General features: G+C 48.9%; 1 pseudogene; it reads left to right on the top strand.

Moving 5' to 3' along the window:
- Window positions 1–8,725: 8,725 nt before the first annotated feature.
- On the top strand, window positions 8,726–13,453 carry LOC131904938 (large ribosomal subunit protein uL13-like; annotated as a pseudogene).
- The last annotated feature ends 8,869 nt before the right edge of the window (window positions 13,454–22,322 follow it).

Raw genomic sequence — 22,322 nt, 5'->3', positions numbered from 1 at the left:
TGTCAGATGTTTGCACTGAGTTCAGAACAATGTCAAAATTGCAGTTGTGAAATAGCAACAGGAATAATTATGTAGTTAGGAGGTCACCATAACATTGGCTGAAGCATTGGGAAGGGTGAGAGCCACTGGCTCAGAGAATGTCTCCTTATCTAAGGTCTATTCATACTTGAGAAGGTATGTCTAGCCTCCTTCTCTTTGCTAACTTTGTTAATCTTAAGCTATTTGGATAAACTGAGTCATATAAGAAACTTATATTCTGTAATTGTGTACTATAAAAGGATCAGGAAATTTCTTAGTCTCTCTGTAGACTGTGCCTATGAGTTAAAAGTTTTATTTTGATACTGAAAGTAGCTTCAATTGGGAAATTTGTTTTTTAAGGCTCAAAGTTAACAGAGATAAAGGTATAAAGTCCTTTTCACAAGGTCAGGCATTTAGATAAAGCCCCCGTTCCCTCAGGGGTTTGAAGAAAGTTCTTGCCTCCTGGCAAAGAACTTGTGGCCCTTCCACTAACACATGCCTGTGGTCCCTGTTAACTTGTCAAGGGTAATGCTAGCCTCTAGGTTCCCCCCAGTCCCTGCTCACAAGCCCTATCCCAGCAAGTCCTAGTCTTATGAAAGCTGATACATTATTGTAAACTGTCAAGGATAATTAAGAAAAACTTGACTAAAGTCTTTAATGAACAAACAGCAGCTACTGAGAGAGATTGGATTATGGAAGGAACTGGTGAATTAAACCAGCCTGTATACTTGAGGATGTCTTGGCTTCAGAATGGAAGTCTGGAAATGTGTTGCCTTGCGGGAGAGGTTATGCTTTTGTTTCCACAGATAAAAAGCTATGGATTCCTTCAAAGTTAATAAAGATCAGATTTGACCAGGGGAGACCTCCTGAAGATCTTGGCTGCAGACGTGAGGGAGGAAGCCAGCAAAGACTACAGGACAGGTGACATGTATTCTGATCCCTCTGCATGGGAACAGCTCTGAGACTGGACAACAAATGTTACAACTAGTTTTCCCAGGACTTGACCATTGTCTCGATTTTTCAGGGTCCCCTGGAGATGCCCTCACTCCCAGACAATAGGAAGAAGTCTAGAGAACACAATGCCTACATTCCCAAGAGGTGGGGTGAATAGTTTCTGGTCATTTGGTGGATGTCTGTCATTGTTTAAGAGGGTTGGTTGCAAGTTGTTGGTCATGGTCAGGGAAGAAACTAAACAAAGGAGGTAGATTCAGGGATTGTTTTCCAAAAAGGGGGGAGGGGCATAAGAAAAGATAGATTATTGAATCTACTTTTAAAATAAAAAAAGATAGGATAAAAAATGGATTATGAAGCCAGGCTGTGGTGGCACACGCCTTTACTACCAGCACTCAGGAGGCAGAGCCAGGCGGATCTCTGTGAGTTCGAGGCCAGCCTGGTCTACAGAGCGAGATCCAAGACAGGCACAAAAACTACACAGAGAAACTCTGTCTCGAAAAACAAACAAAAAAATGGATTATTGAATCTAATTTTAAACAACTACCAGTCTCAAGTATTTCACATTGATATAGATTTTTGTATATTGATACAAATTTAAGGTTATTCTGCTAATTGCTATTGACTCTTGCATCATGGTAATTCCTGTCTGGGTACCATTAAGCTGTTTATTAGATCCCAATATAAATAGGTACCCATCACAGAGTCAAGGATATGACTCAGGATACAACTCAAGGAAAGAATGTGAGAGCCAACGTTACATTTTAAGTTTTAACTACTATGCCTAAAATCCGTGAAACAAAAATGTCTGATCTGCAAGCCCCTGGCCCGAGGACAGACAGTTCCTGAAATGCTGGAGCTATTGTTTATGGAGACAAGAAGCCCCGTGTTTTCACTCCCTAAACAAGTTTGTTTGACCCATTTGCACCGGATGTGCTTGATCACATGTGGGCGGGAGGTTCACAGGCAGGAAATACATCAGGATGTGTGCTTGCCCCTGATTGGATGTAGGCTGGAGGTATGTCAGGTTTGTATGCTTGCCCCTGAATAGACCTGATGGGAAATGTGATGAATTACAGGTTTTCCTTTTTAAACGGCTGCAAATTGTGATTCTGGGCCATTTCCCAGGAATCTGAGTATGGACCTGGCTAGAGCCCATCCACCTGGCCAGTATTTAATTAAAGCTTACTTCGAATTTGGCTTTAAACTGTGGTAGTGGTCTTATTCTTGATTGGTGGAATTAACAGCCGCAAAGACCGTGAATTCCCTGCAGGAACAAAGGGGTTAAAGGTGATCATGTGCCTGGTGGTGACCTTGGCTGAATGAAGCTGCTGTTTGTTTGGGGGTTTTTTTGTTTTTGTTTTTGTTTTTTGTTTTCCTGAGGAAAAAAAGGCATAGGATGGGGATGGACAGAACACAGGACTGAGTCTCTGAAGCAGGACCAAGATGCCACCTCCCCTTCCTAACAGGACCTTCTTCCCTAACCCATAGCACTCCCTGAGGAAGCAGGGCGGGAGTTTGCAGGCTTTGATAAAGAATGAAGGTTGAGGTGACCTGAGAAGAGGAAACCAGGGACATCCCATATTTTGTCATTTGTGTTATGCTCCCAACCAGTTCATGAGGGGAAATGTGCCATCCAAGAAGGAAAAGCCACAGGGGCCAAAAGGAGCCACGCATCACTCTGAACAATCTAGGAAAAAAAAAAAAAAAACAAGAACCAAGTGTGCATTCCTGCAGCCCTGGGCAGAGATGGGAGGTCATGGTGGAGCCCATGTCAAGGAGATGGGAGGTCACGGTGGAGCCCATGTCAAGGAGATGGAGGTCATGGTGGAGCCCATGTCAAGGAGATGGAGGTCATGGTGGAGCCCATGTCAAAGAGATGGAGGTCATGGTGGAGGCCATGTCAAGGAGATGGGAGGTCACGGTGGAGCCCATGTCAAGGAGATGGAGGTCATGGTGGAGCCCATGTCAAGGAGATGGGAGGTCACGGTGGAGCCCATGTCAAGGAGATGGAGGTCATGGTGGAGCCCATGTCAAGGAGATGGGAGGTCATGGTGGAACCCATGTCAAGGAGATGGAGGTCACGGTGGAGGCCATGTCAAGGAGATGGAGGTCATGGTGGAGGCCATGTCAAGGAGATGGAGGTCATGGTGGAGCCCATGTCAAGGAGATGGAGGTCATGGTGGAGGCCATGTCAAGGAGATGGAGGGTTGCAGCAGACTGGCAGTGTAGAGTCCCTCAGAGCAGAGAAGGCAGGAAGGGGGCTATTTACATAAGACTCTCACAGCGTCCATGGTCTGTGCCAGGCAGCCAGAGTTTGCACTGTAAAGCTTACATGCCTTCTCTCCTGCTCTGTTTGTCTGGCTGGCTTCCTGGCTTCTCTCTTTACCCACGTGCATCTGTGTAGGTGCAGGTGGGAGTGCTCATGCCACAGTGTGCATGTGGAGGACAAAGCAGGACTTGCAGGACTCCGTTCTCTCCTTCCACCATGTAGGCTCTGGAAAACCAGCTCTGATCACCCGGCTTGGCAGCAGTGGTTCATCTGCTCAGACATCTTCGGTCTGACTTAGTGGGTTTTGTTTCATATTGAAAGCAAAAACATTACATAACCCTTGAATCTGTTGATACCAATAATAAAATAGGGCTTGTATTTTTTGCTTATAAATTTCACTGAATGCACATGTCTTTGTTTTGTATTTGTATTGGGCTTATATTTTGGTTTTGGTTTCTTTTGTGGGGGTCATTTTGTGTGTCATGGGGGAGGTTTGAAATTGGGATTTAATTACATTTCTCCTTTCCCTTTCCTACCTCCAAACCCCTATTTACCCCTCCCTACTCTGCTACTCTCCTTCAAATTCATGCCTACTTGTTTAATCAATTCTTATTGCATGCACACACACATATATTGTCCCAATTGTAACCTGTTGAGTCCATATAATGTTCCTTATATGTATGTTTTCAGGGCTGACCATCTGGCAGTGGACAATCAACTGGTGTGCTCTTCCCTAAGGAGGACCACCTCTCCCCGCCCCCCAGCTTGCCTCAGTTGCCTTTAGTTCTTTGTGTAGGGTTGAGGCCTTGTGGGGTTCCCTTGTGGAATATTTGTCGGTGCCCTTCTGGTTCAGCTCGTGTTTGGGTGGTCATGTTGGTGAGACTTGACAGGTGTAGCTTCTGCTGTCACTAGGAGGCACAATCTCAGCAAAGTCTCTTGTCCTCTGGCTCTTACCAACTTTCCACCCTTTTTCCTCAGTGTTCCCTCAGCCTGAGGTGTGGGAGTGGTTTTGTAGATGTATTCATTGGTACTGGGCTCTATAACTCTGTATTCTGGTTGGTTATGGCTTTCTGTGGTGGTCCTCATCTGTAGGGCCTGTGTTTTCTGTGGCCTTTGTCTCTCTCATCTCATTTTCTTAAGTAGACCATTCTTGCATTTCACAATGACTGCAGACTGTAATGGGTCAGAGATTTGGAAAGCTAGTCTTTTGGTTTAGCCAGTTGGAGACTCGCTGGCACCATGAATGGTCATCCCCTTCCCAGCCCTGGGACAAAAAAAGCCATAGCTGCCCTAAGGGCTGCAGAGATGCTGCCCAGACAGCCAGGAACCAGGACCCACCACCGACTGGTACAGGACATGCCGAGCTGCCACTGCTGCGTCCCTGCCCTCCACCGACGAGGCATCAAAACAAGAGGCAGGGATACCCTGGCTTGCCGCTGGAAGAAGCAAGGCTTAGGCTTGTGACTTTATTACACCCCTCTCTCCATCCACTGCACAAGGAGACACAGACCCAGGAAAGCGCAACATAAATGACTCTCTCTCTCTCTCTCTCTCTCTCTCTCTCTCTCTCTCTCTCTCTCTCTCTCTCTCTGTGTGTGTGTGTGTGTGTGTGTGTGTGTGTGTGTGTGTGTGCATGTTCACATGTAGGTGGGAAGGTACAAATGCACACAAGTACAAACGTGTGTGGAGACACAAAGTTGACATTGAGATTCTTCTATCTTTCTTGCTCAATGGATCCCCTGTCTCCACCTTCAAAATGCTGGAGTTTCAGGCCAGCCACTGCACCTACCACTTACAAGGACTCTGAGGATTCAAACTCTGGTCTGTCTTGTTTGTTTGGCAAGTGCTTTAATGGCTGAAGCATCTCCCCAGCCCAGACCTGAGGCATTCCCAAAGCCACACTTCCCCTCCACCATTGATTAGCTGAAGTCAGATACCCCCACAACCTGTGGTTTCCTCCGTTTGTCCTCCAGTCTCTGAACTGGAGGGGGTGAGAAGTGTGGCCCAAACTGAGAAACGTCATTGGCTTCAACTTAGGACAGAATGTATAATTCCACTTATATAAGGAACAAATAACGAGGCTATGGTGAGAAGTTAGGATAATATCTCTTGCCCTGGGGGTCTAACAACTCCCAAGGGCTCGTCACTTGTTCTGCTAGGGAGATTCACACAGTTCCCTAGAGTTGTACACTTAACAGTTTGTATACTTTTCACCCACATATTACTCTGATAAAAAATTTTTCAGAAAGTCAGCAATGCTAACCAGCACAACGACAACAACAAAGACGTTGACAGGTCCTGTGTGACTGTCCTGCGGGTGTTCAAAGTGCTCTGCCACAGGACCACACGGAAAAACAGTTTCTCTGGACGAGAAACCAAGGTTTGTTTTTTGGGTCACTGTTTTCCCAGGTGGTGTGTGATGGTGGTGGGGGTGACTCATTTTCTTTGCCCCACCCCTTGCCCTCATCCCAACCGTGTGGGGCTGGACAGGGGCCAATGGCTAGGAGATTTGGGCTGTTGCCTAGGTGATGCTTAAATATTGGCCTCAAGTTAGAATGGTAAAATAAATAAGCAGGAGCTTAGGGAGCGCCAGCTAGCCTTGCCCACGTTCCAGATCCCCTGTCAAGGTCTGTGGACCAACTTGGCTCAGCTGTAGTGAAGGCTGTAACCCTCTCCTGGGTGGATGGAAGACAGGTTAGGGTTTCAAGATGCCTGGATGTTCAGGATTCCATGTTGGATGCTACATGTCTTCGTGGGCTCTGCCAAAACTGTAGCTCATAGTCATCAAGAAAGACCCCAAATCCCTCACCTAGGGAAGTCTCTCTCTCTCTCTCTCTCTCTCTCTCTCTCTCTCTCTCTCTCTCTCTCTCTCTCTTTCTCAAGGTAGGACATGCATGGAGGGAGACTGGACAGATGCCAGCAGACACATTTATTTTCAGGTGAAGGAAAAAAGGATTGAATCACTGGGACTGGCATGTGGCTCAGTAGTCTTGCCTAGCATGTGTGAGGTTCTGGGTTCAGGCCTCACCACTACATGCTGAGACCTCACACCCCAGAGCACAGGCTGAAGAGAAGGCTCAACAGTTAGGAGCACTTGCTGCTCTGCCAGAGGACCAGGGTTTGGTTGCCAGTACCCAGGTCAGGTGGCTCACAGCCACCTGTAACTCCAGTTCCAAGGGATCCAACACCCTCTCCTGACCTCTGTCAGCACTGGCAGGCATGCGCACATGCCCACACACATAGACACACACACACACACACACACACACACACACACACACACACACACATACACACACACACACGATTTAAAATCAATCTTTAATTTTAAAGAATAAAGACAACTGGTGATTGCTGTGGGATGGTCTGTATGTCAAATGTGTTGCTGATTGGTCAATAAATAAATCACTGATTGGCCAGTGGCCAGGCAGGAAGTATAGGCAGGACTAACAGAGAGGAGAATTGAGAGAACAGGAAGCTGGGTGAGGGAGACACTGCCAGCTGCCACCATGACAAGCCGCATGTGAAGATCCTGGTAAGCCACGAGCCATGTGGCAAGGTATAGATTTATGGAAATGGATTAATTTAAGCTGTAAGAAAAGTTAGCAAGAAGCCTGCCATGGCCATACAGTTTGTAAGCAATGTAAGTGTCTGTGTTTACTTGGTTGGGTCTAAGCGGCTGTGGGACTGGCGGGTGTCAGAGATTTGTCCTGACTGTGGGCCAGGCAGGAAAACTCTAGCTACAGGTGATGGTAGTGCATGCCTTTAATCACAGCCCTTGAGAGGCAGAGGCAGGCTGATCTCTGAGTTTGAGGCCAGCCTGGTCTACAGAGCAAGTTCCAGGACAGCCAGGACTACAGAGAAACCCTGTCTCAAAAAAACCAAAAAATAAGAAAGAAAAAAAACAGAAGGTTTTAAAGACCAAAAATCCAGAGGCTGACTCCAGCCCCTCCTGGCCCAGGGCTTACAGAAGACTTGGTCCCAAGATGAATTGTTAGTTCCAGACCAGGCTCCTATTCCAGGATGCCCTTTGGTTCAGAGATATATCTAGCAAGCCTTTAGAGCCTCTGGGCCTCAGTTTCCCCATCTGTAAGCCATCATTTTTGTGGGTGAGAGGCAGGAGGATCTGAGTCCTCCAAAGCTTACTCCAGAGTGTTTGTTCTGTGCAGCTGTGTGCAGCTGTGTGCAGCTGTGTATCTTGTGTTCCAGGGTTTACGATCCCGCTGCCCTTGGGGAAGTGGGAACCATTCACCTCGCCCCAAAAGCATCTCAAGTCTTGGCCCGAAGATCTGCTTGTCCTGCTCGTTGGCCTATGTGTGCAGGGGAGGGGTGGACTCGGAAAGCCAGGCAGGGGTGGGGTGGGGACAGCTCCCTCTGGGCAGCTGAAGCACTGGGCAGTGCCGGGAGGGGTGCTGAGTGTTTGACAAGCAGCATGAGGTCACTGTCGACCTCCCTCCGGGGTGTGATGTGTCAGCAAACGCCATTGGCCCGCATGCCATGACTCAGGGTGGTAAGCATTCCTCTCGAAGGCCTCAGCCCTGCCGCTGCCCTCCCCAGCTGCAATCCCCGTCCCCTCCCTCTGGCTCCGTCCTTCCAAGGCTCCAGCCAGGAATGCTAAGCAAAACACTATGTCAGCAGAAGCAACTGCCCCTGGAGCCCCAAGGCTGTTCCTTGTGATACCTGGGTCCCCTGCAGGGTCACAGGCTGTCCCATGAAAGGTCATGTGGCTGCCTTGGTGTTGCCCACAGTCTCCTCAGGGATAGCAGCACAGGCAATGTTGGTTTTTAATGAGCATCTACTATGTGCTCTAGGGCAAATGCTCAAGTGATAGCTGCCCACAGGGAGGGTATCTCCCTCTCTGGAATGCTGCCACCATCACAAATTACCAGAAACTGGTGTCTGAAAACAACAGAAACATTCCTTCTAATGCAAGCCAGAAGACCAAAATCAAGGTATCAGCAGGGCTGTGTTTCCCTGAGATACTCTGGGGAGAAGCTATTCTGGCCTCTCCAGCCTGTGGTAGACCAGTTTCCTCAGTCCACGGCCGTGGCCATGTTCTCCCTGCCTCAGATCTCAGCTGGCCTTGTCTCCTCTCTTCGTCCCTCCGGGTCCAATCTTCTTCATATGAAGACACCAGGGATGGGACGTAGGGCCCACCCAAATCCAAGACAGTTACATCTGAAGATCTCTAGTTACGTTTGCCAAAGCCCTGTTTCTGAAACAGGCCATTGTCTCGGACCTATTTGTGCCATCCATTCCTCGCAGTCAGAATTTGTCAGTTAGCGATAAATTCACGAGCCACTTTATCAGCTGCAATTTGCCGGGTAATCCTGATTTCACTTAGCAGCTGGCTGCCAATCCCAGGCTGCTGGGTTCCAGACCACGTACCCCAGATAACATGTACAGAATGTCTAAGAAAGGGTTACTAGAGGCAGCACAGGCCAGAGCAGCTGTGCTGAGGTTGGGGGCATAGTCAATACAAGCATGAAAGGGTCTGCAGGGGACCTGAAGGTGGGGGTGGGGTGGGGGTGGGGGTCACAGGGTCAGTTTGAAGTGGGCTGGGTGTTGCAAGCAGGAGAAATGCATTTGAGCTGGAGCATTGAGCAACTTTATTTATTAACATACAAATAACATTTTAATACAAATAAAATATCACCATACAGGGGCACAGGCAGGAGTCCTTTGTTGTGCTAACTTTCATGGACAAGGCTCAAGACAAGTGACGGGTGACTAGCCAGCACGCCTGCGCATTTGCCTTGGTACACTCCTTTAATAGTCTTGAGTGAGGGCCTCCAACCAGCATGAGTGAAAGGCTCTGGGTTTCTGATATGCTTGGAGGTTCTCTCAGATGTTACTGTTCATTGGCATAAACGATAACCAATCTGGGCCTCCTGGTGCTGGAAGCTGGTGGCTGTTCACTGGTATTGAAATGTGGAGTCATTTTTTTTTTCTTGGTACTTATTCTCAAAATGTTGTAGCTTAGGTCAAGGTTGTTGCTTTATAAGATGGATTTATCTAAGGCTAGACCCAGCCTGCTGATACTTCGTACACGAGAGAAGAGCCTGAAGCAGGCCCAGTGTGTTCCCTGTGATATTCTGAGCTTCTGAGTGGCCTTGGATTGGGGGAAGGTGAGATTGCTGTAGTTAGGAATCTCAGCACCATTTGACATCTAAGGAAACTAGGGGTCCCTGAAGGGAAGTGGTCCATCCAGAGTCCCTCAGCTGTAAGTGCTGGGGTCAGGATTTGAAGTCAATCCTCCCAGACAGGATCCCCATACTGTCTCTTTCAGAATCAACACCAGAGAGAATTTCTACCCCGTAACCACTGGGCAGGGCTAAAAGTGAGAGGGCTCCTCAGACTCAGGAGCTAGGTGTGCAGCCATACTCCACTCTCTCCCTTCAGTTTGGAGAACATCCTCAAACAGAGCCTGTAACATCACGGGGAGATTCTGAGCCAGTGTGTCCATGGCTTTGTGTGGTGGAGTAGGCCCAGGTGGCTTAGTGGCCCAGGAATCCCAGAAGCTCTAGCCACAGACCAGCTCTCCTCTAGCTCGAAGCCAGAACCAAGAGCACAGCTCAGCCAAAGGGGCCGGTCTCCATGCTCTCACCAGAGGAGCCCAGCACTGTCCCCAAAGTCCTGCCACTGCCAGTCTGTGGGGCAGGATGGGGGATGCTCACCAAAGAGAAACACCAGTTCCTGGAGGTGTCAGTGTGCTCCTTCCGGGAGCCACAGACAGCTCTGGGCTCTGCCCAAACTCCAGCATGTAGAATGCGAACAGGCTCGGAGAATGAGATAAAACCTTCTGTTCCCTTTGAAATGCCAGTGTGGCCAGCCTTTCTCTTGGTGGCCTCAGCAAGCATCTCTAGTGCCGAGTGAGGACGGGAAACAGGACCTCCAGTGTCCTCAGCCAGCTGGAGCAGTGGACCCTGAGGAGGGACAGCCCTTCCTGGCCCCAAAGCCAGAAAGAAAACAGGTGCCACTGCTTACGAGTGGCCCCAGGGAAGCCCAGAGTGCCACCTCTCCTCTGAACAAGATGTCCTTGGCACCACACTGGGGCTCGCTTCACTGGGTCTCATGAAAGCACAGGACTGTACCTCTGGACAAAACACCCAGGCATTTCCGTGGCCCTGTAGTGGGCAGCGCCTTGCCAGGACCACGCCCTATTCCTCTGTACGGCCCCCTCTGGCTAAAACCCAGTGTGAGTCCCAAGCAGTAGTGAAAGGAAAAAAGTCACAAACCCCAATGGCCCTTGAAAATGGAGTGCCCCAAGATGCTGGGATGAGGGAGGAAAAAAGTCACTTTTGTATTGAGATGAGATTGAGAAAAAAATTCACCATTTTAAAGTGAGTAATGTGGGGCTCAGTAGCAAAGCACCTGCCTCATTTTCATGAGACCCTGGGTTTGCTCCCCAACACCAAAAAAAAGAAAGAAAAACAAAAACCCACACAGTGAACAATTAAGTTGCATTCGATGTAATTCGCAGCATTGTGCAAACCATCACCCCATTTGTCTCAAGAAATCATCACCCCTACAGAAAAGCCCATCCTCCTTGAGCAGTTACCCCCCATCACTATCAACAGTTTCTATTCTGTATGATTCCGACAAATGGAATCAGATAAGAGTCTCACTGGACAGCCCTGCTTTCCCCAGCTAGCACCCCCTACCCCTCCGATTGCAGCACCCCCATTTTACTTTAGGAAAAAAATCACCAGCCCTATCCATTCACACAGCTGCCCCACCCCTGCCTCTAAGAGCAGCTCACACCTCAAGTCTTGTCAATCATCACCATGGTCACTGGAGACAAGTAGTGACCCAGCCCAAAACCACCTCGGGCCATGCCTGAACAGCCCAGAAAGTGACACTGTCTGGATCCATTATCAGCAAGCCTCCTGGATAGAATGGCAAGGGCCGTGCCTCCGAGTGTGTGTGTGTGTGTGTGTGTGTGTGTGTGTGTGTGTGTGTGTACACTTGGGAATACATGGGTGTGCACATGCCATGGTGCTCATGTGGAGGTCAGAGGACAACTTGTTGGAGTCAGTTCTCTCCTCCTGTCATGTGGATTCTAGGGATCAAAACTGGGTTGTTAGGCCTGGCAGCAGTCCTCTTTACCCACTGGCCCAGGGGACACTCACTGGTATCCACATGGATACCTGGATTCAGCTCTGCCTGAAGTAGAACCAATCTTAGACGGATTGCCCAAGAAGCTTGTAGCATCCTCTATGTGGAAGCTAGACGGAGTGTGCATCTGCTGTTGGAAGAGGCAGAGGTGGCTGTAGTTTCCTGACTTAGCATTATGTAAAGCAGCAAGGCCCTTTAACACAGACGGCGGAGGGGCAGGTTCTAGTGCTGGATGGCCAACGCTATCTTCTGGGCTGCCTGGTGGCCATTGTGGTCAGAAGGTGGTTGTTGTGCATTGCAAGTATATCTACAAAACAAAGTACCCGACCTTTCTCCACAGCAGAGGAACACCAGCCCTTCTCAGGGATCCTACCACTTCCGGGCCCTGTATTTTTTTTGGCAAAGAGTGTGAGGCATGTGGCCCTGCAAGACCAAGCAAGGCCAGCCTGCCCTGGTACGCCTCCAGATCTTAGATGGGACCCTCCACCAGTGACAAGAAAAAGTGGCTGGTGGTTCCTGCTGGCCTCAAGGTTGCACAACTGAACAAACCAGAAAGTTTGTTCATCTGGGGCATGTGGCCTACGAGGCTGGCTGGCAGTACCAGGCCATGGAAAACGGAAGGATTCCAATTCCCAAATCCACCCATTACTGGGAGAAGAAGCCCGGGAGGCTGCGGAAACAGCCTGAAAGAACACAAAGAAGTCATTAAGCTCACAGAGGTCCTCAGGACCAGTGGATTCCTGGTGAGAGCCAATGAAGACTGTGCCTTAACACAAAACAAATCAAAAAGAGCGTACGGCCTCCATTTAATTTATTGAGGATTGAACTCACGGCCTTGCACACGCTAAGCAAATGCTCTGCCACTGAGTTAAATTGCAGCCCTACCTAGAATCCTTAACCTCCTTAGCATCTGTCATGCCTGTAGCCCATGCCTCTCATTTAACATATCATCTGCCCAATTCTACACACACACACACACACACACACACACACACACACACACACTTCCCTGTCTTTGGGTCTTCACCCTATTCTCCTCTTTCTAGAATGTTCTTCCCATCTCCCTACCACAACCAAGTGCTTTTTAATCTTCCACTCTCCATTCAGGCATTACCCTTCCCATAAGCCTCTTGACCCAGAGCCCCACCTCTCCTCTATCAGGAAGTCATGGTTGGGATCTCTTCACACCCTCACCTGTGATTCAGACTCAGTCTTTGCCTGCCTGTTGCTGGTAATTATCTGTCTGCCTCTCTTGTCTGACCCTGCCCCCAAACTGAGATCTTTCAGGGCAAAGTCTATGTCTGATGCATTGTTGACCAGCTTAGAACCTCAGTATGTGTTTGTTGGATGAATGAATGAATGAATGAATGAATGAAGAACGAACGAACTTGTGGGCTGGGAATACAGTTCAGTAGTAGAGTGTTTGCCTAACACTCCACCCAGAATCCCAACCCTTGGCTCCTTCCCAGGACTCCAACAAAAGGAACTGGCTTCCCCTTTCCAAGCCGCACTTGGAGACCACTGCGAAGTGGCTTCTGCTGTGGATATTGCTCTGTATAAATAAAACACTGATTGGCCAGCAGCCAGGCAGGAAGTATAGGCGGGACAAAGAGAGAGGAGAATTCTGGGAAGCGGAAGGCTGAGGCAGGGAGACACTGCCAGCTGCGGCAATGACAAGCAGCTTGTGAAGATGCCAGTAAGCCACGAGCCACGTGGCAAGGTATAGATTTATAGAAATGGGTTAATTTAAGATAGAAGAAGTAGATAACAAGAAGCCTGCCACGGCCATACAGTTTATAAGTGATAGAAGCATCTGAGTGATTATTTTATAAGTGGGCTGTCAGACTGCCGGGCTTGGTGGGTCCTGGAGAGAAAATTCTAGCTACAGGCTTCTGTCCTGACCTCTGGAAGCCTGTGTCCTCTGGAAGCTGCCCTCCCTCCACCTCCTGGTCTTTGAAGCCCTTGCACCTCAATACTGCCCTGTTCTCCCAGGAACCTTGCTCTAAGACCCTGCAGACTCCCAGCCACACCCAAGGCCAGGATGAACCAGTATGGGAAATGAGCCTCCAGCTTTGGAAGGCTATTGGGAATTAACAGGGAAGGGTGCTTCCCCGGGATTCCCCTTTCCAGGAAGAGCCTGTTGACTGGCTGAGTGTCAATCATTGATTCGTTTATCCAATATTTATCCAGAGCCCACTAGGAGCTGGGTGCTCAACTCAGTAGCATGCAGGCTTTTACAATAGTGCCGTCCTGTATCTAAGAACAAGACCGCCAAGATACCAGGGAGCCCATGAATAGGATGTCCCCAATAGGATGTCCTGGGACGGAGAGAGCAGAGAGCCAGGGTCCTTCACAGAATCGCTCTCCTGCATCCTAGGTACATTAAAACATGAAATGGTTGAATTCTCATGAAGACTTTATGAGGTGGGGTGATGACTGCCACATCTTATAAAGTACAGGAAGCTGGGGTGCGGAGAGGTCACCAGCGGCGAAGTGCTAGAGCAATCTTACATGAGCTCTAAATCTTTTCTTAGCCACCATCAAGGCTGCCTCTGCTGATGGGGGGGTGTGGCGCTAGCTGAGTGCAAATCATCTTGTTGGCTTGTCAGGCCACTGGAGGACAGAGTGTCCTTCCGACACCATCCACGTGACACAGGTATCCTGGACTCACAGGATTCATACAGAAAGCCTTCAGGTCGGCCATCATGGGATCCCAGGGGTGTCACAGACTCTCAAGCAGCTCTCTCTCTGTTTACAGGTCTTTAGAAGCAGCTTCCAGAGCCACATGTGTCCCTTGGGAGCAGTGTGGTGGCTTCCCCCACCCAGCAAACAAGATTTGGCACCTGTCCTTGTGGGGACAGCTTGTTCCTGAGGAGAGAAACAAAACAAGGAATCAGACTCTAGGTGAAGGGCACACTCCTCCTACCAGCGAGAGGGGACACGCTCCCAGAAAGGACACCTGACGGCCCTGCCATAAACAACAGGCCAGAGAGAACATTCCAGGTGGGATGTGGGACCTTTGGAGGTCATGGGCTCACTCCTGGCTGCTGACTGTGACGACAGGAGGAAGAAGTGAAATGCTAGAAGCACGAACAGATCACACTCCAAAAGGTCTCTTCCCTCACACACAGGTGACTTCAGGAGAGCAGCTCCTTCAAGGCCCTGACTTCTGTCTTAGTCACCAGAGCTTCCCCAATGCCCCAAATTTTATGTCACTGGGGTCTGGAGAGCTGGCCCAGTCAGTAAAGTGCTTGTTTGGGCCCCCAACACCCACACAGAACAAGCACAGTGCACACACCTGTAATCCCCGGGAGATGGACACGGGAAGATCCATGAAGCTCTGGCTAGCCAGACTCACTGAATTAACTAGCTCTGCGTTCGAAGACCTACCTTACCTTAAAAAACAGTGGAGAGAGAGACTGAGGAAGACATCTATGTTGACCTCTGATGCATGCACACTTGCACACATCAGACACGCAGGAATCCACAAATACACACACAAATACACACACACATACACACACACATACACACACACACACACATACACATACACACACACACACACACACACACACACACAAGATGAGCCACTTAGAAGTGTTCATTTGGCAGGCCACACAGCCTCTGTTAAGAGAAAGGGGTAGGCCAGTGCTCAGCAGGCCGGTTCCTTTCTCAGCTGTCTGGTCCAGGCTTCCAGGTCATTGGATAACATCACTCATGTTCACAGTCGACCTTCCCCTCAGGCAATCCTCTCTTGAAGTGCCCTCCCAGACTTACCCAAAAGTGTGCCTCACTCACCTTCCAGATGACTTTAAGTCATCTCATCACTGAAAATGATCACAGATTTGAATTTGGATTGTTTATCACATTCATGAATTATTAGCCTTAAAACAACTTTCCCCAATCATTAGAAAAGATATAAAACTCACCTTCAGCTTACAGGGCTCTCCAAAACCAGAAATGGGCCAACTGTGGTCTGCAAGCCACTGCTGACTGGCCCCTGACAGGGGCCACAGCCCAAAGGCTCAAATCCAGACCCATCTCCACATGCTGTGCCAATCAAATCAGGCATTCCCCTGTAGCTAGAGTTTTCCTGCCTGGCCCACAGTCAAGACAAATCTTTGTCACCCGCCAGTCCCACAGCTGCTCAGACCCAACCAAGTAAACACAGAGACTTATATCAGTTACAAACTGTATGGCCATGGCAGGCTTCTTGCTAACTGTTCTTACAACTTAAATTATCTATTTCTATAAATCTGTACCTTGCCACGTGGTTCGTGGCTTACCGGCATCTTCACATGCTGTTTGTCATTGTGACGGCTGGCAGTGTCTCTCTGACTCAGCCTTCCACTTCCCAGCTTTATTCTCCTCCTTGTCCCACCTATACTTCCTGCCTAGCCAATGGCCAATCAGTGTTTTATTTATTAACTAATTAGCAACACATTTGCCATACAGAACATCCCACAGCATTCCCCCAAACCATGAACCCCATTTAACATCCACAGTGCTCAATTTATGTCTCTCTTATGAGTTCTTCAGAACATTCTTCCTCCTTTCTTTTCAACACTGCCTTGTTTGTGTTCTTTTTTAAAGACCCAAATCAAGTGTCCCAGTTCTGGGAACTTTCTGAGGATCCCCAAGGACTCTGGATGCCCTCCTCACTTCCGTCCAAGTCTCCATAAAGAGAATGTCATTGTGCTTGCCGCTCAGTCTGATGATGCTCTGTTCCTTGACACTCCCTGAGGGTCCTTGTCCCCTACACACACTATCTCATGAGTGTTTGCAATATGGGAGATCCCGATAAATGCTTGCCACAATCACCTCCGCTCCCTCCCGCCCCTCCCCTCTGTGTTTCCCAGAGTCTTCATCCAGCTTCGCCTCCTCTGTGAGTCACCCCACATCAGGGCATTCATACCATCCATGATTGGTGGTGACAACTCCCAAATTGACATATCCAGTCCCAGCTTGAACACCACAACCAGGATGTCACTGCTTCTCTTAAAGTCAGCAAACAGACAAAGGATGAGAGACAGCCGTCTGATAACTGCATGCGACTTGACCTCATGAGCCAGGGATTCTAGAAGTAAAGGAGCCGGCCCAGGGGGGTGCAGAGTTGTGCTGCCTAGTTTTCTGTCATCTTGACACAATCTAGAGTCAGCTGAGAGGAGGGGACTTCTATTGAGAAATTGCCTTCATAAGATCAAGCCGTGGCAAGCCTGTGGAGCATCTTCTCAATTGGTGATTGATGGGGGAGGGCCCAGTCCTTTGAGGGTGGTGCCTTCCCTGGGCTGGTGGTCCTGGGTTCTATAAGAAAGCAGGTGGAACAAGCCAAGGGAAGGCAAGCCAGTAAGCAGTATCCCTCCATAAGTTGCCTTGGCTGTGGTGTGTTATCACAGCGACAGAGAAGTAACTAATACACGTGCCATACACCTGAGATACTAGCACTCAGCAGGCTGAGGCAGGAGGATGGAGAACTCTAGGCCAGCGTGGGCTGCATAGCAAGAATTATCCAAAAGAGAGAGGGAGGGGCCAGCCAGATGGCTCATTGGATAAAGGCATTTGCCACCAAGCCTGATGACCTGAGGTCTATCCCCAGAACCCACATGAGGAAGGTCTCCCACAAGTTGTCCTCTGACCTTCACACACTGTAGTACGGGCACACACAAATAGAATTTGATAACTAATAAGTAAGAGGGAGAAAGGAAGAGAAAAAGAGGAGGAGGGAAGGATGGAGGAGTGTAGGTGGAAAGGGAGGAAGAAACAAGGAAGGAAGGAGGGAAGAGAGGGGGAAGGAGGGAGGGAGGCCAGCCCAGAAGAACTGGTCAAATGCCTGGTCCAGAGACCACAGCCAAGGGTCACCCCCAGACGGCCTTGCTGAGCTCACCTCTGGCCCACACCAATAGGCCAGGGTCTGTGCACAGTCCCGAAGGTCTGGGCTGCAGACCTAATCAGCACTTCCAAATAAGCTTGGGAAGGAGGTAGCGTGCCTGGGACGAACAGAGATGGAGAGAGGCGTCGCTCCCCACAGAGCGTTCCTAAGCCCTTGATCTTGTAAAACATTAGCTGTATCAAGCCCCAGAGCATCTCCACAGCCCTCCAGAGGCCATTATTCTCCTAAGCAGGCTCTGTGCCCAGGCGGCATCTTGAATGTCTGCCTATTGCTTCCTTTCCAGAGAGTCACTTTGTTACCCCTCCCATCATCTTCCCAGACTCCTTCTCAACTCCTACTTCCTTCTGGGACCCTTAACACCTGCCAGCTCAGGGCCCAGCTCCTCTAAATCAACCCAGAGGCCAAGTCCTCTCATCTTGCCTCATCAGCGGGCTCTCCAGCCTCTCTATCACTTTTATTGCCTTTTCCCGGCAAAACTCTCTCCAAAGTTATCAGCGAACTCCACATGGGAAGGCCTAAGAGAAAAATCCTCTGATAAGAAAGCATCCTCTCATCTCCCAGAGTGCTTTTCTGCGCAAATACTCTCCTCAGGCTGATTACAGTCACGATTTGAGCCAGACAGGAGAACTTGAGGTTCGGGTCGGCTTCTGCCTGCCTGAGCCTGCATCCTCTAGGCCTGTTTCCCTGCAGGGCCTTTATCACCCTCTCGCTGTCCCTGCCCTAAGCACCTTCAACCCAAACAGCCAAGCCAGGGATCCTGAGGCACCCAGCCCACCTGCTCTCCAGCACCCTCGGACTCCTGTAAATGTCCGAGGATTATCCTCACCCAGCTAGATTGTGTTAGCACATGATCCCATTTCATCCAGAAAGCCATTTTCTGCTCCAGGGTTTCCATTAATGGGAGGTAGGCACAGGTTCTGGTGGATTAAGCGACAAGTCCCAGGCAGCTGGGCAGGAAGTAACAAGACTTCAACCTGAGGCCTCACCTTTCCCAGGAACCCACAATTGACCCCTCAGTGCTATACCTGAGCAGTACAGGATGCACAGAGGGACTCGGACTCTTAACTACTGCAACTTAGCAAGCAGCAGCCCCGGGCCCCTGGCTTCTGGTCCAAGCCGGTGAGTTACGCTCTGAAGAAAGTGTTCTCTTGTCTCCTTCCCACCTCACACCCTGGTTCTCGCTAAGATAAAAATGAAGGAAAACTCCTGAATTGGGTTATAAATCTCCTGATTCTACCTCTGGACAAGGGAGATTGTCTTCTTTCGGAAACTTTACATGGTCCTTTTAAAATTAGCCAGTCAGGGGCCAGCAACATGGTTCAGTAAGTAAAGGTACTTTCTACTAAGCCTGAGGACCTGAGTTCAGTCCCTGAGATCCATATGGTAGAAGGAGAGAACTGATTCCTGCAAGTTGTCCTCTGACTTACATACATGTGCGATGTACACACACATACAATAAATAAATTGTAAAGAAATAAATGTTTAAGTCATTAAAATTAAACAGACCAAGCAAAAACATGCACAAATATTATGACAGCACTATATACAACAACTAGAAGTGATAAGCAACTTAATATCCGTTAAGGAATGGATGAATAAATACATACAGGCCATCTCTACTTGGAACATTACTTCCATGAAAAGGGATGGCATTCTGACATCTAATGCATGCGTGAGCCTTGAAAGTGTAATGCTGAGTGAAGGAAGACAGAAGCAGAGTCCTCCGGTTTATGGCCCACGGCTGTGAAGTGCATGGGATAGAGAAACCCACAGAGACAGAGGCACTTGGCTTCCAGGACTTGAGAAGACTCCTAGAGGTACAGTTTCGGAATCATGGGATAACTCTGTGTTCAACACTCGGAGGAGCAAACAGAGTCCATGTAAGGCCGAGTGGGTAGGGATGCACCTGAAATTCCTGCACCCCTCGACTGGGATGTGAAGACGAGGAGGCACACAGGCCAGCTAGCCTGCTTACACAGTGGGAACAACCTAGACCCTGTCTCAAACAAGGTGGAAGGTGAGGATGGACAGACACCCTCTGATGTCCGTTCATACAATGACTCATGGCCACACTTACACACACACACACACACACACACACACACACACACACACACTGAAGTGTATAGATGGATTATATAATATGTGAGTAATAGCTCAACAGAACTCACTCCCTCCCTCCCTCCCTCCCTCCCTCCCTCTCTCTCTCTCTCTCTCAGCTGAAGAAACCCTGGCAAAGAAGCCAAAGGTTCTCAGAGTGACACTCCATTACAAAAAAAAAAAGCAGGAAAGCCCAGGTCTTCACTCCCCCAGGTCATGGCCATGGCCCTAATGTCACAAGTTTTTGAGTAAACATTCCTCCACAGAGGAATCTGAAATTCAACAAGTCTCAAAGGATCTCAAAAGGAGTCCCCATTCTGGGTTGATTAGCATGGTCTCAGGCGCCCCCTGGTGGGTACTGAGGATTTAGACCACTGCCAGTGGCGTCTGCTGGTTGCCCAGGGCTTGCAAACTGCACACTTGTTCCTCTCAATCACCTGGGCCTCTTTGAATGCCAAGAAGGCCAGTCTTAGCCCCCACATAACTTCTTTTAAGCTTTTTTAAATTATATAATATATGAGTGAGTTCCAGGACAGCCAGGGCTACACACAGAGAAACCCTGTCTCGGAGCCCCCCCCCCCCAATAAACAAAACAAAAACAGTACAACTCCAGTCTTATTTCATACCCTCTCCCCCAACTGCGTCATTGTAGCCAACTCCAGACACACTCTAGGCCCTCTGTAAATACTTATACATAAAAGATCAGGAAACCAAGGGACTGGAGAGGTGGCTCAGTAGTTGAGAACACTAGCTGCTCTTCCACAGGACCAGGGTTCAGTTCCCATCACCCACAGATGCTCACAATCACCTGACTCCAGTTCCAGTGGGAACAGCTGCCCTCTGCTGGCCCCTGCTGGCAACTGCGTTTACATATGCGCATACACATAGACACACAGACACGTAAATAAAAATAAAAAGATATAAAGAAACTTTGACACCACCATACTTATTACTGACATGACAGCTGAAAAGTCAATGTCACTGACAGTCTCACCAATGATAAAATGTTGTTTTCTTTTCCAATCTGTCTGCATCAGAATCTACTCGGACTGATCTGACATTTCATGTTTTTCATCTTTAGGTTCTCTGTCCACTTTTGCTTTCTCACTTGCAACATATTGTTGAGGAAGCCCGCTGGTCTGCTCTTTGTTTGTTTGTTTGTTGAGGAAGCCTGCTGACCTCTTTTTGTTTGTGGTTTGGTTTTGGTTTTGGTGTTCTTTATGTGACCCTGGCCATCCTGGAACTCACTCTGTAGACCAGGCTGGCCTCGAACTCAGAGATCCACCTGCCTGTCTCCCAAGTGCTGGGATTAAAGGCGTGCGCCACCTCCTGGCACATGATTTATTGTTTTTTATTTTATGTGCCTGCATGTATGTCTGTGTAAGAGCACTGGATTCCTTGGAGCTGGAGTTACAGACAGTTGTGAGCTGCCGTGTGGGTGCTGGATCCTCTGGAACAACAGCCAGTGCTCTTAACTGTTGAGCCATCTCTCCAGGCCCCCCACTGTCCTATTCTAACCCGGATTTTATCCTTGTGGGCAGCCTGGGTGAACAGACCGAGCTGACTGTTTCAGGGTTAAAGGCACAGGGGTATCATTTGTCTGTTTTTCCAGCTGTCTGTGGTTCTGTTACCTTTATCATTAAAAAAAGAAAAAGTTTGTTTGTTTGTTTGTTTGTTTTTCCAGACAGGGTGTAAAGTAGCCCAGGTGATTCTCAAATTCACTATGTAGACAAGGGTGACCTTGAATCTCTGATCCTCCTGCCTCCATTTCCTGGGTACTAGGATTATAGACATGCATGCCGTGCCTGGTTTTATGTGGTCCCAGGGATGGAACTCAGGTGTCCCCCATCCTAGACAAGCACTCTCCCACTGATACAACCTCCTAAAAATGATTTTTAAAAACAGGAATTGGGCTCTAGAGCAATGGCTCAGTGGTTAAGAGCGCTTGCTGCTCTTGCCGAGGACCTGAGTCCAGTTCCCAGCACCACATGGTGGTTCACAATCATCTGTAACTCAGTTCCAGGGGACCCAAAACCGTCTTCTGGCCTCCAGGAGCAGTGAACACATGTGTTGTACTTACATACATGCAGGCAAAACACTCATAACATAAATGTAAGTCTTAAATATAAAATAAAATAAAAACAGACATTTCACAGAGTTACTGTCATAGGGAAGTCACATGCTCCACATCCTTCTTCAAGTGACATCAACTGAGTTGTTTCTAGATACTTCTGAGATTTCTGGGCAGTTAAGAAGGACTCTGTTCCTGGGCGGTGGTGGTGCACGCCTTTAATCCCAGCACTCAGGTGGCAGAGTCAGGTGGATCTCTGTGAGTTCAAGGCCAACCTGGTCTACAGAGTGAGTTCCAGGACAGTCCGGGCTACACAGACACCCTGTCTCAAAAACCCAAATAAAATCAAGAAGGGGGAGGAGGAGGACTCTGTTTATGAATGCTTCTGGTGAGATAAGTGGAGGAAGTGGGCGACAGGTAAGACAGAGGGATCTTTGCTCTGCTTCTCTCCCTGATCACCTATCCTGTACCCTGTTTCTGATAGCACCTCAACTTCCAAGGGGACATCAATATTAAATCTACACGCGACTGACCACCTCTGGCTTAGTGGATAGATTTCCAGGGGGCGGGAGGGTCCCCTCTGCTTCTTAGTTAATGTCGGTTGTGGGGGAGGGAGTGAAGACACTGTCCTTCAGAATACTCCCACAGATGTCCACCAAGTGTCCACCAGACTTGTCCTGTGGCGTGAAAGGGAGGGAGGAAGCTGAGAGAAATTCAGCAAGGGCCCTGGTGGTACAGAAGCAAACCGCCCAGACTAATGCAGCCCAGCCCTAAGAACTTCTTCCGTGGCTGCGCCTCCTCTGCAGCCACTAGAGGACACAATGGCGCCAGAAGGAGCCGCAGGGACACGTTTAGTTCTCCTGAGTGCATGTACTGCCCTCTGAGAGGCAACTCCTGTT

The sequence above is a fragment of the Peromyscus eremicus genome, chromosome 2, assembly GCF_949786415.1.
Source record: "Peromyscus eremicus chromosome 2, PerEre_H2_v1, whole genome shotgun sequence".
Classification (NCBI taxonomy): domain Eukaryota; kingdom Metazoa; phylum Chordata; class Mammalia; order Rodentia; family Cricetidae; genus Peromyscus; species Peromyscus eremicus.
The sequence above is the reverse complement of the archived record's forward strand: the minus strand, read 5'-3'. Positions and strand labels throughout refer to the sequence as shown.